We start from the raw sequence: 12,260 nt of genomic DNA, 5'->3' as shown, positions 1-12,260 counted from the left end.
AAAGTGAGAATTTTATAGTGTTATTGTATTGGCAATGACATGACCATCAAGAATATGACCATAGAAGAGGATGACTGTGATAAGGTTAAGAAAATATAATTAGAAAGGAGTGCTCGACCACCCAGTGTAGACGCTAAAGCCACCAAAAGTGTTGAAGGATGTGAATGTAGAAAGAAAAAAGGGAAAAATTGCTAGAATTATCTGGAAATATGGTATAAGACTAAAATATGTGTAGAAGACAGTAATAATGAGATATTGCAGATGATAAAGTGTGATGATACAAAGATGGAGGGAAAAACACTTTGGAAAAGCAATGGGGAGCAATATCTACCTACCTCTAGGCTCTGAACATGGGAGGATTTAGAGGAAAAATAAATTCCTTCACTAGGGTACTAATAAATATTTGTTACTATTATTGATATTACATCCGTTGCTTTTTCTCCATACTTAACACTACTTGATGTTATTAAAGAGAATCCACAATGATACTGTTTTCTTTTATGTTGAAGTTGTGTCCATAAACTTCACTAGGCATCTGTGTTAGTTTCTTAGAGCTTCTATAATGAATTACCACAAACAGAATGTCTTAAAACATGAAAAATTAATTCTATCACAATTCAGGAGGCCAGAAGTCTGAAATCAAAGTGTCCTCAGGGTTGGCACCTTCTGACAGATCTAAGAGAGAAACTGGCCCATGCTTTTCTTCTAGCTTCTGGCAATCCTTGGGGTTCTTCAGCTTGCAGATGCATCACTACAATCTCTGCCTCCAATTTCACGGTGCCTTTTTCGCAGTGTTTCTGTGTGTCTCTGTCAGTCTTTTTCTGTCTCCTATAATGACATTTTCATTACATTTAGGACCCATACTAAACCAGAATATTATCTTTATCCTTATATTAATGAATATAATATGATAATACAAAGGCCTTATTTCAAATAAAATAACATTCTGACGTTCAAAGTAGACCTGAATTTTGGAAGGCAATAATCAGCACACTGCAGTCTGCCCTCTTGCTGAGACAAGGCATCCTCGTAACTCATTAGCCACTGTGTGCTATAGCATAGCAGGTGGCAAGCTCAGCAGTAGACAACTGTCATGCTGACAGAGTGACTGGAAATATTTTTAACTACAGAACGCACTTTACTACTCACTGCTTATAAAGATAGCTGATGAATTTTAGTGAATTAATTTTTTAAACAACATGAGGTATTATATATTTTTAGAAAATTATTTTCTTCTATATGAATTGAAATGTTAAATAGAGAAAGATACTACCCTGAAGTGAGAAAGTATATTAAACCTATTACAAATAGATGGGTGCTCAGGCAACTCTATTAGGTATGACTGAGTTCAAAGTAATTCTGAGAAGAAAAAGAAAAAAAATTAAAATAGAGAGGTAAGGCAAGCTATGGAAGCAGAGTGCTACAGAAAATGGTAGAAAGCATCAATTGTAATTTTACATTATTATAGTACTAAGGGTATTTTTGGATGAGCGTGTAAAGAAATAATTCATTACAACGTAGTTACCACTCAAAGTCTAAGACACAGCTAAATATGACTGGACAAAATATCAAAAAGCAAAATTTTGGAAAATTATTCTTAGACAAATAGGAGAAGATCAGTAACCAATAGAAAAAAGTGGTAGCTTAATAGATAAATAACTATAAATTACACTCTTTATTTTAAAAAGGATATTTCAGGATGTGTGCAGATTATGAATTTAATTTTTAATGAATGTCCAAATGGCAGATTTTTATGTTAGGTAAGTTTTACAGAATGAAGATCTTTCCCAAATGGAAAATATGTTCTTTTTAGGTACCTCTATTCATGAAGTGACAGCTAATAAATGTTAAGACATAACTACAGTGGCCATATAGTCTGGAAAATGTGGGGAGTCATCTGAGAAAAGACTTTTGTGCAATATCTAGGTTTGCTAGATTATTAGATTATTACTAGATTAATTATTACTAGATTATTATTAGGCTTGCTGATATGGACTGGATCAAATACCTAGGAAATTTCTGTTATTGTGAGGGATTTGATTTATAATTTATAGTTTGATTTATAGTTTCTCTGGTTCAATAGTGAGTCAATGCTTAATGCACATCAGCTTCAACAAGTGGTAATAGTTCTTTCAGCTGAATGCTTCCTGTGATAACTTGAAGTTTCCATTTTAACCTTAGGAAATTTGACTTAACATTTTGTTTTTAGTTTTTTACAGAAATCAATAATGTTATTAGAAATACAAAACAACATAAACATCCCAGAAATAATTACTTTTAGTAGGAATAATTACTGTTAGTGTGTGTGTGTGTGTATATATATATATATATATATTTAGTTAGTTAGTAAACAGTCTTTGGGACATGTACTGAAAAGTTATTAAGAAATAGATATGTCAGGACACCCTAGGTTGACATGTGGTCGAGTAAACTCATTAAAGAGCAGGTGTTAAGAGAGAGATTTCATGAAATATTTATATATTATAATAAATAGGTACTATGTTACAGAGTTAGAAGACCAAGAAGCAACTGAGAAACCAAATATTGTAGAATGTTTTTATTTGTATTTTAAAATATAGAAAATATGCAATATGCATATATTTGTTGATGTGAATGAAGACAATGGCATCATAGAAATTAATTTATCTAATAATAATTTTTAAAATATATAAAGCACTATTATTTTGAGTTTTAAGTTGCATAGTACTGGCTATAAGTGCAATAAGAATTTGGAGAAATAGAATAATAATGAAAGGAATGGTAAAGAACGGGAAGGATTTATCTTCAGAAAAGTGGACCACAGTCAAGAGTACATTCCAAGTGAGTGAAGTAACAAATGAGAAGGCAAAAACACAGGATCAAACACAGTATTTGCAGTACCATGAGAGAATCAAACTAACTGAATGCTGGATCCATATATTTATGATATAACCATATAAGAAATGCTTCTGAATTTCAGTGGAGTAGTCATTTAGATGATATATGGTGAGAATATTTTGAAGACTCTTTCTCTTTCAAAATAGGCATTATGTTTTATTGTGATTATTTGTTTAATTATCTGGCTTCTATTTGAAAATATAGGCTCCTTGAATGAAGGCACTGGGCATGTCAAGTTATCTGCACAATTATTAGGATCCAGCATAGTCCTAGGCACACAATATATAAATGTTCAACTTTTAATCAATGAAGAATAGGAGTAGATATGCACAATGTTTAAAGAAGAACTAAGACACAAATACAAGTATAGAGTATGATGTAGAGAGGACTAACCCAGGAACAGAGAACTTCTTTAGAAATTTGTTAGAATAATACAATTGTAAAGCAATAAACGTTGAAATATAGGGTGGCTGTAAGCAATGAAAAAAAAAAGTAAAGAAAAGAATCATGTCAAAGAAAAAAAATGGTTTGGTTTAGTACTGAAATGATAGGTGGAGACAAGAAATATAAAGTGTCAGCTTTTTAAAACCCTGTTTCATTTTAGGGATTTAAGAAATGATCATGACTTTCATTCATATGTAACATGAGAGGGTTCCGGAGAGGGCTTTCACAAACAAAGGCTGTGGTGGAATTACAATTGTGTTCAATTCTATCAAATGCTTTTTCTGTGTCTATTGAGTTAATCATGTGATTTTTATCCTTAGTTTGGTCAATGTGGTATATCACATTGATTAATTTGCTGACACTGAGCCATCCTTGCATCCCTGGAATGAATCCCACTTGATCATGCTGTATAATCCTTTTTATATGTTGTTGAATTTGGTTTGATACTATTTTGGGATGATTTTACATCTATATTCATCATTGATACTGGCCTGTAATTTTATGGTTTCTTTATTTGTTTGTTTAGTACATTTGGTTTTGTTTTCAGGGTAATGTGATGTCATAGTAATGTGATGTCATAGAGTGCATTTAGGAGTGTTCCCTTCTTTTCACTTTTTGGAATAGTTTGAGAAGGATAGGTATTAACTCTTCTATATAAAGAAGAGTTTGGTAGAATTCCCCTAAGAAGCCATCTGGTCCTGGACTCTTCTCTGTCAGGAGTTTTTGATTACTGATTGAATTTCAGTAACTAGTACTGAATCAGTCTTTTCAGATTGTCTATTTCTTTCTGATTCAGTCTTGGAAGATTGTATGTTTCTAGGAATTTATCCATTTCTTTCAAGCTGTCTAATTTTTTGACATATAACTGTTCATAGTATTCTCTTATGGTTATTTGTAATTCTGTGATATCAGTTGCAATTTCTCTTCTTTCATTTCTTATTTTATTTGTGTTCTCTCTTTTTCCTTAAGGAGTGGCTAAAGGCTTATCGATTTTGTTTATCTCTTCAAAGAACCAGCTCTTGGTTTTATTGATCTTTTCTACTGTTGTTTGGGTCTCTATTTTATTTCCTCTCTGGTCTTTATTGTTTTATTCCTTCTATTGACTTTGAGCTTTGTTCTTCTTTTTCTAATTCCTTTAGATGGTAGGTTAGGTGGTTTATTTGAGATTTTTCTTGTTTCTTTTGATATAGGTCTTTATCGCTCTAAACTTCCCTCTTAGAACTACTTTTGCTGTGTCCCACAAATTTTGGAAAGTTTTAATTTTATTTTCATTTGTCTTGAGGTATTTTCTGATTTTCTCTTTGATTTCCTTATTGATTCATTGGCTTTTTAGTAGCATGCTGTTTAGTCTCCACATTTTAGTGTTTTTCCATTTTTCTTCCTGTAATTGATTTCTAGTTTCATGCTGCTGTGATCAGAAAAAATGTTTGATATAATTTCTATCTTCTTAAATTTGTTCAGACTTTTTTTTTTTTTTTTTGCGGTACGTGGGCCTCTCACTGTTGTGGCCTATCCCATTGCAGAGCACAGGCTCTGGATGTACAGGCTCAGTGGCCATGGTTCGTGGGCCTAGCTGCTCTGCGGCATGTGGGATCTTCCTGGACTGGGGCATGACCCCGTGTCCCCTGCATCGGCAGGCGGACTCTCAACCACTGCGCCACCAGAGAAGCCCTGTTCAGACTTGTTTTGTGGCCTAGCATGTGATCTATCCCAGAGAACATTCCTTGTGCACTTGAAAACAATGTGTGTTCTGCTGGTTTTAGATGAAATATCCTATAGATATCTATTAAGTCCAACTGGTCTATTTTGTCATTTAAGACCACTGCTGGCACAGGTGACCAGTGTGGACTTGGGGTGTGCTGCTATGGTCCTGGCAAGCTGACTAGAGCTCTAGGTAATTTTCAATCTACTGCCTCAGTGCTATGACTGGAAGTAAGCAAATCTGTGAATGTTCTTTAAGAGCAGAGTCTTAGTTTCTTACAGTTCTCTGGTAAGCACCCCTGGTTTTTCAACCAGCTAAGGGGGCTTATTTCCCCACTGTTGGGACCTCAGGGCTTAGGTGCCTAATATGTGGCTGGAACCCCTTGCTCCCCAGGGAGGATCCCCAGGGCTGTGATATCCCCCTCTTCTTCTATGTCCCTTGTCAATGGTACAGGTCCTGACTAGATTTTTTCTCCTCCCTTCTTACCTGACTTCATGTGGCTCTTTTTTCACAACCTCCTTTGTAGTAGAGGTGTTCTCCTAGTCCCCAGGTGTATTTCAGCAAGAGTCATTTTATACGTAGTTGTAGTTTTGAGTGTATTCATGAGGGGAGGTGAGCCCAGAATCCTCCTACTCTGCCACCTTGACCAGAATAAAGATTTAATGAAAGTAAATCCAGTTCTTGAAAAAAATCAAAAGTACAAATAAAAAGAAAAAGAGCCATTATAAATGTTTAGCTATTAAGTAGCATCTAGGTTTGTGCTTCCTGAGGATTTTACTATTTTCTGGTTGCTATCTGGTGGTACACAAGATTGAACAGTTGTGGGAAGAAGAAAGGGGAAGCAGACATAATGCTTCTTATCAAACAAGGAAATTCATGCTAAAATAGGGGGATTTCCAGATCAATTATGTTAAGAGAGTGATAAACACTGACTAGGATGAGAAGGAAGTGAGAGAATGTTCTGCTTTTAATTACTTCCGAGAGTAATCCCTCCTAATATGTTAACACTCACTGAAAACCAACTTTTCCATGTGTTGTTTCGAATCAATGACAACTTCTTTCTCACTCCTTGTTCTCCTTGATCTCCTACATAGACATGAACCTTCCTATAGCTCCCAGCATTCTCATAAATCTGTTCACTAGTGTGCTTTATAGGAATTCACTAACATTTAATATAGTCTAAGAGGATGTAGAATAAAGAAACATTGTCACTACAGATTTTGTGTATGAAATTCTGTGTATGAATAATTTTCTTTGGTGTGATACTAGGGAGGAATATAACACTTGGTTCAAATTAAGTATTCAAATTAATAATGTTTGTGCAAGTGATGAGAAATTATGGATTCTGGCAGACCTTGTGCATTATACTTTTCTCCAGCACAATCTTCTATTGGTATCATGGTTAATAGAAAACAGCAGCTTTTCAATAATTTGAATTTCAAAGGTAATTTGATTGAAAAAGATCTGAGCAAGAAATAGAGTTCAGCCAACGATTCATATAAAAATACATTGCTGTAGCGCCTACTCATTTATGGATGTGGCTCCTTAATATAGGTAAACACCTCTTGCAAATAACTTGGATCTAGTAAAAATGATTCATTTTCAGTTTATAGGGCAGAGGTTTTGGAAACTACAGTTACTTAAGTCTAGAACAGCTGTTTTAAATCTCCTCACCAGAATCACCCATGAAACATTATAATAACTGATATGTGTGGGGTCAGTCACATACCTGCTGAATTTGAATCCCTGCAATGAGCATCCCCTGGTGCAAACCCAGGGTTGGAAACACATGTTCCAGAGAAATGTTTATAACTAAAATGGAGAGAAACCATGGCCTGAATTAGCCCTTCCAGAAATAGAAAAATAAATATATGCTTTAGAAGACAAAATTTCTTTAAGAATCAGAAGTAGAAAATATAATTACTCATTGTATTATTTTCTAAATTGTATTATATACATTTCTCTTTTCTTGTTATAACATTAATATTTCATAAATTTTATTTATTTATTCATTTAATATTTTAAATTATTGAATATATACTAGGCACTTGTACACTGGAGATACAAAAGTTAAAGAAATTCTTCCTGCCTTCAAGGAATTCACAATCTGGTAAAAGGATCATTCAATGCCATTATATAACCAAATATTAGTCTGTAGCATAATGGAGGCTGTTTAGTCACAGTCAAATATTCTAAATTCTAATGACATATCATTTGGGCATGCTTACTACATGTTTTCTTTATGAATCATAATAAGTCAGATCCATAAAACCTTAGAATATCATTGTCTTCTTTCCAAACACCTATATAATATTTGAACATGAAATTTATGCTTGTACACTTCTGGTGAAAGAAAAACATTGCATTTGGAAGAATTTTGATCCTGCAAATGTGTTTCTGATAAGACATTATATCATCTCTGACATTTTATTTCTTCTTTTTAAGAGATGTTCAATCCTTGTCTTTTATTGTGTTTTTGTCCATATTTCCAGACTTGAAGTGGTTAACTAAGATGCCCAGAATTTGATTTTCAGCTTAATGGGGAATTATGTTCATATCTGAGACTGAGTCAGTCAAATACAAATACAGGGAAGAAGGTGCTCTGGGGCTAAATATGTGAAATAGCATTAATGAGCCAAAGAGTGGCCTAACCTTTGCAAAATATAAAGGACAAAGTCATAGAAAGTAAAAAAAATATCATTTCAGGAAGAAAGCAATTTTCTGATAGAGACCTGAAAACCAAACTACTTTGGTGTATGACATCATTAAAGGTAATTCACATGGATGAAAAATCACTTACTTCAAATTATTTTAGTAACAGGTTGATGGCTATCCTCTTAACCTGTGGCTTCATAATGAGCATCTTTTCACCTTTAAAATAATTTTGAGCCAATCAGCACACATGCAGATAATAACATTTGAAAATTAAGATAAGAATATTCCTGGGATCCTGGAGGTTTAATTGAGGAGTTCTGCCATTAAATTCCTATTACTGTGCAATGAGGCTTTACCAACCACCTAAAAGAAAGTGAGTCATTTCAGGTAATGAAATAGTATATTCGATGGGTCTTATCAATATTAACATAATGAATTTTGAAAATAAACATTCAATTAGGTAGTCATCTAGAAAAAGCAAAATAGACTTTATTAACAGAGTAATATATATTTGAAGATTGATCTTATATTTAAATTCCTGAAAACATCGATCTATATAAGGGTTTGGCTTAATGATTAATAACTCAAGTGGATTACAGAAAAGCAACTACAAAGCATTTCAAACATACCTGCAAGTATAAAACTTTTAATATTATCTTTCTATCTTCTTGAATCTGTGGTAGGCAAAAAGTGCACTTCCCTCAAAAAGTCCACATCCTAATTCTTGAACCCTAAGGATACCTTATGTAGCAAAAGAGACTTTGAAAATGTTATTATTGGGTTGGCCATTCGGTTAGTGAACACGTTCTTCAATAAAGTTCTTTATGAAAGTGAAACATGTGGCTTTTATTTTTACTTAAAACTTAATGAACTTTTTGGCCAACCCAATACATTGATGATCTTGAGATGTGGAGATTATTCTAAATTATCTGGCTGGGCCTAATGTATTCACAAGTGTCGTTAAGGGAAGAAAACAGGAGGATCAGAGTATAAGATGTGACAAGGGAACTCGAAGTCAGAGTGATGTGAGGCCACAAGCAAAGGAATACAGGTAGCCTTCAGAAGCTAGAAAAGGAAGTAAATAGATTCTCTACAGAGAGTCTAGAAAGGGTACAGCACTGCTGACCCGTTTTAGAATACTGACCTCCACATCTGTAAGGTAATAAATTTGTGTTGTTTTAGGATACCATGTTTGTGGTAATTTATTGTAACAGGAAATAAGAAACTAATACAGAATCCGATAAGCAGAATATATGTGTGTGTGTGTGAATGTATACAAAAATTTATATTTGTATACATGTATATAAAGACATTTGCCAGTGTGTATATAGTTATATATAATAGTAAGTAATATATGTATTTTATATATTTTTTGTATATGTAAATGAATCAGAAATATATATTTATATATTACTTACTATACACACATAAAAATGTCCTTAAAACTTAAGATATTATTACAGTGAAAATATCTTATAATCTTTAGGTGTGTACAAATGATAAGCTCTACTATATATTATGCTGAATTTTGTTTGAAAATTTTACTGCTGTTTCCTATATGAAGGAGCAGGTTAGAAATCTAACATTACTTCTATGATACAGAATACCACATTGAGATGTGAGAAACTCATGTTCTTCTATTGATAAAGAAAAAGAAATTTCTCCTCCTCCGATCTTTCCTTCTTGACATTGTAGGAACAGGCATTTCCTAAAGTCCAAGTCAGAGTGAACTTCCTAATTTTGCCTAGGGAATGTTTCAGTGAATAGGATTGGGGAAAAGAGCTGTGTCAGGGAAGCCAAGTTTTCAAATGGGGACAAAACGAAGGGCCTGAACAGTGAGTGAAAGGAGTATGGAGTTAAGAAGCTATGGGATTTGAGTCTTCCTCCAAATTCTCAGCCATTCCCTTTTACCTGCTTACAACTAATATTTTGAGCCATGCTTCTGTCTTCACAGAAGCTTCATTCAGTAATTATATCCCTATTCTCAGTTTTTTTCCCACCTTTTTTGTGTCATCCTGCACTACAACTATAACATTAGTTCTCTTATTGCTTTAGTCATTTGGGTTGCTATAACAGAATAGACTGGGTGGCTTGTATACAACAAACATTTACTTCTCATGGTTCTTGAGGCTGGGAAGTCCAAGATCAAAGGCACTGGCTGATTTGGCATCTAGTCAGAGTCTGCTTCCTGATTCATTACAGCTGTTTCTCAATGTGTCCTCACATGGTGGAAGGGGCAAAGGAGCTCTCTGTAGTCTCTCTTATAAGGGCATTAATCCCATTCCTGAGGACTTCACTCTCACGACCTAATCACCTCCCAAAGACCCTACCTCCAAACACATTGGGCATTCGGATTTAACATGTGAGTTTTCAGAGAACACATTCAGTCTATAGCAATTACTCAATTGTGAGTCCTTCCCTAAGTAGCACATGATCATTCTCCCTTTCTCTACTTCCAACTTTCTTCAAAAGGTGGAGTTATAAACGAAAGCATTTGAATTTTATATTGAAGGTCATAGTATGCTACTAAATGAGCCTAAATATGAGAATGAAATGTTTGGATCTGCATTTTTTTTTTTTTTTTTTGCGGTACGCGGGCCTCTCACTGCTGTGGCCTCTCCCGCTGCAGAGCACAGGCTCTGGACGCGCAGGCTCAGCGGCCATGGCTCATGGGCCCAACCGCTCCGCGGGATGTGGGATCTTCCCGGACCAGGGCACGAACCCGTGTCCCCTGCATTGGCAGGCGGACTCTCAACCACTGCACCACCAGGGAAGCCCTGGATCTGCATTTTGAAATATTCCACTTCTTAGAGGGATTTGTATGTACTGAAAAGGTCACAGAAAACATTCAGGGAGATCACTTAGGAAATAATTCTTGAAATCTGTATCAAAGATTTAGATATGACAGAGTAGTGGATATTGAACTTATTCACAACTCAGAAATGCTGAAGAAAAGAAAAAATTAACTTTCAATCTACAATTTGAATCCAGTAAGTCTCTTTGAAAAATAATGGTAAAATACATTTTAACTAAAAAAAAAGCTAATAAAATTCATCAGTGGAAGATTTACACTATCAAAAATGCTAATGAAAAATTTTCAAGCTGAAGGGAAGTGAAGAATATAAACAGACACTTGGAACTACACAAAGGAATAAAAAAAAACACCATAAGTGGGAAATATGTGAGTAAATATAAATTTTCTTTTATTTTAAATATTTATTTATAAGAAAATTGACTAAAGGAAAATGATAACAATGAATTGTCATATTATAAAATATGAAGAAGTAAAGTGGATGACAATCAGGAACAAAGGAGAAGGATAGCATAAATGGAAAAATATTGTTTTAAATTCTCATGTTATAGAGGAAGAAGTATGATATTAAGTCAAAGTAGACTGTGACAAATTAAGTATGCAAATTCTAATCCATAAAATGATCAAAAAACAAAAATGTACAAAAAATATAAATAAGTAAAAAAATTAAGTGCATTTAATGTAAAAGAAGAAAAATGGAATAACAGATAATGCCTGACTGATTCAAAAGGAAATAGGAAAAAGAAAAAGGAAAAAAAACAGACTAGATAAATAAAAAAACATATAGCAAAACGACAGACAAACACAACCACATATTATACTAAGGGTAAATGAAACAAAAAAACCTCCAATTAAAATCAGAGATTGATGAATTGGATTTTTTATAAAAAGATGGATTTATAAAATTTTATGTAGAAAAAAAGCAGTTTAAAGAAAAACTAATAATTTTTCTGTGATAATGCACATACAGAACCCCATATTAAGATACTAGAAACTCAAATCTTTTTTTTAAGAAGAGGAATAGAAGAATTTTTCCTCTCCTACCCTCTCCTTCCTGACAATATCAGTAGAAAATTCCAAAGGTTCCTGCTTCCCTATTTTACTTGTCTTGCATTGGGCTTGTTTCAACAGTAGGACCCTACTCCAGGACTAAGACCAATGTCTGTTTTGATAAGCTGGTGTCCTGTGTGACATTAGTTTCAATATAAAGACCCAGATAGGGGGCTTCCCTGGTGGTGCAGTGGTTAAGAATCTGCATGCCAGTGCAGGGGACATGGGTTCGAGCCCTGGTCTGGGAAGATCCCACATGTTACAGAGCAACTAGGCCCGAGCACCACAACTACTGAGCCTGCACTCTAGAGCCTGTGAGGCACAACTACTGAAGCCTGAGCCCCTAGAGCCCATGCTCCACAACAAGAGAAGCCACCACAATGAGAAGCCCATGCACTGCAACTCCTGCTCGTTGCAACTAGAGAAAGCCCACACGAAGCAACGAAGACCCAATGCAGCCAAAAATAAATAAATTAAATAAATAAATTAAAAAAAAAGACCCAGCTACGTTAAAAGTAAAAGGGTGAAAAACTGTTCCATGCAAACACTAATTAAGAGAAATCTTGAGTAGCTGTGTTAACAATAAACAAAAATAGACATCAAGATGAGAAGAAGGGAGGATATAATAATGTAGGATGTTTCAGTTCGTCAAAAATTCATTAGAACCATAATGCGTAGGCTCCTAATAACAGTGTCAATTCCCAAGAATGTGGTGCATTC

This window comes from Delphinus delphis, chromosome 5 (assembly GCF_949987515.2).
Source record: "Delphinus delphis chromosome 5, mDelDel1.2, whole genome shotgun sequence".
NCBI lineage: Eukaryota > Metazoa > Chordata > Mammalia > Artiodactyla > Delphinidae > Delphinus > Delphinus delphis.
Note: the sequence above shows the minus strand (reverse complement) of the source record.